Source organism: Chlorocebus sabaeus, chromosome 8 (assembly GCF_047675955.1).
Source record: "Chlorocebus sabaeus isolate Y175 chromosome 8, mChlSab1.0.hap1, whole genome shotgun sequence".
Taxonomy (NCBI): domain Eukaryota; kingdom Metazoa; phylum Chordata; class Mammalia; order Primates; family Cercopithecidae; genus Chlorocebus; species Chlorocebus sabaeus.
Genome location: NC_132911.1, coordinates 141368551 through 141373809, shown reverse-complemented (window position 1 = coordinate 141373809; position 5259 = coordinate 141368551). Strand labels below are relative to the sequence as shown.

The following is a 5259-nucleotide window of genomic DNA, read 5'->3' as shown; positions in this document are numbered from 1 at the left end:
AGGTTGTTCTGGTTTGGGTAGGGAGTGGAAGGGGTTTAGACTGACAACAATAAAACTCCTAAGATCCATTATAAACCAGCCAGTTTATTATTTTGTAGTAAGATGTAGAACTTTTATCATGCAGACTGAAATACCTATGTCAGCATGAACAGTACATTTTCTTCCTAGAGGCAGTCACGTGGAAAACCAGGTTATCATCAGGTTAGATAGTGGGTGCGGAAACCATACAGGAAGAGACTAAGGTTAAGACCTGTACTCATCCATAAAGGCTTGGGGCACAGTTTCCCACCACTGGAACCCCTCAGCCTCCAGAAAGCTTGTTGACTCCTCCCTCCTTGTCTTGGTCTGGCTAAGCACTGCTGCTTGTCAGTCACCTCCTACAGCCATGTGGTGAGTCCAGCTTGGCCTAAGAGCTGTATCTCTGCTCACTGGTTGGTAGTGTTACTGCCACTGTTACTAACAGTTCAGGTTCTGAAGGGGGCACATCAATTGTGCCCATGTACCAAGTACAAGACACAATAATCCTGTTAGTTTATTCTTCCAAACCCACTCCACTCAGGTTTATCATGTAATATGCTCTGTAAGGTTCTTTCTAAACCCATTAGAACATATATGGATTACCTATGAATTTACCTAATGTAACCTACTTCCTACTGAGAATTGAGGTTTTAAAGGTTTTTTTTTTCCTACTGTCTTGATCCCAGCCATGTAGGAATTAATGAAACCAATTCTGTATCACCTCTGGAGACAAGACAGAAATACCAAGTGATATTTATTTTTCAAATTAATGTGATTTTGTTCTCTACAATGTAAAAATGAGAGAATGCAGTCAACTCAGTACTCAATATTAGCAATAGTCAAGTCGTCAAAAAATGTCTTTCAGCAGTAGACAAGTTTGCTTTCAAATTAAAAAGCAAAGCATGTATTGCAAACATCATGTAATAATGATGAAATTACAGAAAAAATATATTCAGACTGACCCAAGGCATTCACAACACACCAGAATTTTGCCTGTAACAAAACAATGAATTTTATTCCAAAAAGTAGGTTAGGTCCACGTTGGCCTCAGTCTTCAGCCCCAGACCCAGTGAATGAGGATGAAGTACATCGTGCATGTTTAATAGGCATTGCATATAGATTAACCATTCTTTAGTATCCCTCACTAGGGTTTTGAGGGAGAGAGGGATGCAATGTGGACATGTGCACTCACAAAGGCAGAATTTTTCTTCTAACTGTAACAAGACATACATACGACCCTTTACTGTATTCTGGCCCATAGCTAAGATTTTTATCCATGGGACTCTACCTCTGAAAATCACAACAAAAATCAATAGGGAATGATTTAATATAAAATATACAAACTTCTCAATATGAGGACTTTCACAGAAAAGGAAGAAGGGGACAACAGTAGAAATCAATTTTCTTAAGAAATAGCATTCCCCTTATTTTGTCCCTGCTACTTAACACTCCAAAACAAATCTGCACAAAACTGGGAATATAGGAAAGGACAAGAGAAGATGTTCCACTGTAAAGTCTTAGGACCTACTCTGAGCTTTCATCCTCATCAAGGCCCCAACCTATAGAGCTGAGGGCTCTCCGGTCCGCTGGAGAAAGTGAGTGGTGTTTGATCATCACTCCTGCTTCACCAAAGATGGCCCAGTCACTCTCTGCCAAACTGAACGAAAGTGACCTGGACAGAGGTTGAGCCTCCCTCCGTTCTTCTTAGTTTTCTCATGCCAGAAGGATTTGCCTTGGTGAACTTCAAAACCGGATTGGCTCGCTCTTTTAGTCTTCAGCTGCACCTCCTTTGGCATCAAGTTGTCTGCCACTCCTGAATCTTATTTCCGTTTCCTCCTCCCTGACCCTTTAGAATGGGGATGATGCCTTTTTTTCTCCTTTCTTCTTTTTTGGAACTCTGTTAGGGGTCTGAAGCTTTATGTTGTTGGCTTGAGGAGTCTCTGCCTCCTTGACAGCCTCATTTTGCTTCTACTTTTTTACTGAACCTGGTGTGGAAATTGCCACTGCTGCCTTTTTCTTGTCTTCTTGCTCTCTTCCTCCTCCTTACTGTTCTTAGCTGCTTTTCCATTCTGGGCAGTCAGTGCCTAGGTGCCATTGGCCTTGGGTCTGGACTTGGAGAGCACTTGCCCTTGGGCTTCTCTTCCTCATCCTCACTGGCATCATCAGAGGAAGAACTGCTGCTGCCCTCGGCCTTTACCTTCTTTCCAAGGCTGGCTTGGAAGGGGTTATGCCTGCCGCTGCCTTCTGTGGCTTCTTCTCAACTGGGGATTCAGATGTCTTCTCTTCCTCCTCACTCCTGGAGCTGTCTGAATCAGAGCTGCAGACCCAACGATCCTGAAGTTACCTGCCTGGCAGGAGCTGCTTTGGCAGTCACCTTGGGCTTAGGGGTGGCCACAGTGATCCTTGTCATCTTCTCCTCACTGGAATTGCTGTCAGCTTTTCTTGTCAGAAACTTCGGGCCACTGACTGCAGTTTGCCTGGGAGTTGCAGCTGACTTTGCTGCAGGTGACTTGGTAGTGGCAGCTGGCTTATTTGAGGAATTCTTGGTGGCACTGGCTGGCTTGGGAGGAGCTCCATTATGCTCAGAGCTGTCGGGGTCTGAGCTGTCTGCAGAGATCTCTGTTGCTTTCTTTTTGCTGTAGGTGATTTGGTTGTTGCTTTAGAGATGACTCCCATAGACAGGGGTCTCTCCTCTTCCTCAGAACTGGAGTTAGATTCATCCGTGCTGTCTTCACTGCTTTCCGCATGCTGTTTCTTCTCCGCAGTTTTCTTGGAAGTGTGAGTTCCCACAGACTTCTTTGATTGAGGAGCAGAAGGTCGGGGGACTGAACTATACGGATCTGTTTTTTCCTTTTTTTTTTTTTTTTTTTTTTGAAGGTTCTGATCCCCTTTTTCCTCATGGGTGACGTCCTCCCTGCTGGAACTCTGTTGGGTAGGGGTGGCAGCTGCTTTCACTGGGACCTTGGCCATGACTTGCTTTTTGGGTACAGTCTTCTCGAGGATAGCTGCTGTCCTCCCCTTCTTTGAGTCACCACTGCTGCTGCAGCTGCTGCTGGCTGCTTTGTTATTGGCTACTTTAGGTGCTGCTGGAGCCAGAGTACCCCGTATGGCTTTAGCCCGAGTTTAGCTGCCACAGGTGTCGTCTTTGCCTTCTGGTTCTTTGGTGCCTCATCCTCAGAGCTTGAGTCAGAATCAGAATCAGACTTCTTGGCCTTCTTAGGAGGAGCTTTGGCTGCCTTGGCTTGGGGCTTGACTCCATCTGAACAGGATTTTGCTTTTTGTCTCCTCCTCACTGTCACTAAATTCTTCACCGCTCCTGCTCTGATGCTTTGGCCACAGCCTTTTCAGGATGCTGAGGCAGACTGGTTCCCTTGGCAGGTACAGCAGCCTTCTTAGCTGGGGGCCCTTGATTGTCCCCCTCCTCCTCGCTGCTGTCCTCACTGCCGTCACAGGATGAAGACTTCTTAGCTTTCTTAGTCACTGGTCCATTTGCCTGTAACTTTCGCCTTGGGGCCTTGGCAGACTTGAGCCAGAAGCTGTAGATGTCCAAGAGGGAAGATGCATTGGCATCCTGCTGTGTAATTCCTGTCACTTTGGTGAACTTCTTGGCCATCTCCAAGAGTTGGTTGTCACGCAGGAAACCAAACACGAGGGGACACAGGTGGCTGGGAAACACATGGTGCAAGCCAGCATCTGCCATCCTCCGAGCAGTATGTGTCACTACTACCTTTTCAAAGTTAATAATTTCTGCTCCTAAAACTTTTATTAAAATGAAAAGAAAAGCCACAGACAGGGAGAAAATATTTGCAAAGGTATGTCTGATGATAGATGGGATCCAGGACTTATAAAGAACACTGAAGTTCAATAATAAGAAAATAATCTAATAAAAACATATGCAAAAATGTGCATAGACCCTTGGCGAAAAATCTATTGATGACAAATAAGCACATTAAAATATGCTTAGCTTCATTAGTCATTAGGAAATTGTAAATTAAATCTATAGTCAAATACCATTGCACACTGGTTAGAATGTTTGAAATTAAAACAACTGAACATACCAAGTATTGAAAAGTATGTTGCACTTTAAGAACTTTCATTCAGAGCAGGTGGAAATTTAAAATATTGCAACCATTCTGGAAAAAAAATATGTTAGGCAACAGATAAATGGATAAACAAATGGTGATATGCCCAAACAGTAAGATATTACTCATCAATCTAAGTACAAATCTCAAATTAATTGTTCTGAATAAAAGTAACCAGACAACAAAGGGTAGCTACTTGCATGATTCCATTTAAAAAATGTCTATACAATGCAAACAAATCTATAGTGATGGAAAGATCACTGGTTGTCTGGAGCTGGGGTTGGCAATGAAGGACAGATAGAGGAACGCAAGGAAGTTTCTGGTGTTATGGATATGTTCACTATCTTGTGGTGACTGGTTTCTGACTGTATACATATGTCAAAACTTACATTGTATACTTTAAATATTTGCAATTTATTGTCAAAATACCTATAAAAGCTGTTAAAATAATTTATATGTTTCACAAATAATTATGAATTCACAATCATTTATGAATTTTAAATAATTGGGAAGAAAATGCTGCATATTAGAACATGTGAAATGCAGCTTACTTGAAGAGTTGAGGTAAATTTATGGCTCTAAATGCTTATAATCAAAACGAGAAAAGACTTAAATATTAAGTGAGAAAGGAATAATTGAAAATGAAGCACACAATAGGAAAAATAATGAAACAAATAACCTAAATTAATGACATGTAAACCAAAGATGTAAAAGAGAAAACAACAAAGTCAAATAAATATTTTCAAAATGATTGAAAGACTAGAAAAATATCTGTTAGGGTGCATCAAGGAAAAATGAATAGACCCCAATAAACATAATAAGAAATATGAAATCTAGTATTGACACAGATAAACAGAAATTTAAAAAGATACAGAAATACAACAAACAACTTTCCACCAACAAATGTGAAAATTTAAATGAACTAGACAATTAGATATATAGTTAATCAAGTAGTGTACCAAAATTCTAAAACAAAAAAATAAAAAGGAAAAAAGTATACATCATGCTTTGGTAATTAAAGTAATTAGTGCCATTAGGTAAATTATTCAATTATTCACTTAAATAAAACATGCAGTCAAAATCTTGGCACAGCAGACAATTTCACAAGTGAGTTGTATTTAACGTTCAATGACAAAAACATTCTTTCAGAAAACAAATA

The 5259-nt window shown here is 40.9% G+C and overlaps 1 pseudogene; it reads right to left on the bottom strand.

The window, feature by feature from the left end:
- Positions 1–1660: 1660 nt before the first annotated feature.
- Positions 1661–3718, bottom strand: LOC103237490 (nucleolar and coiled-body phosphoprotein 1 pseudogene; annotated as a pseudogene).
- Positions 3719–5259: the final 1541 nt, after the last annotated feature.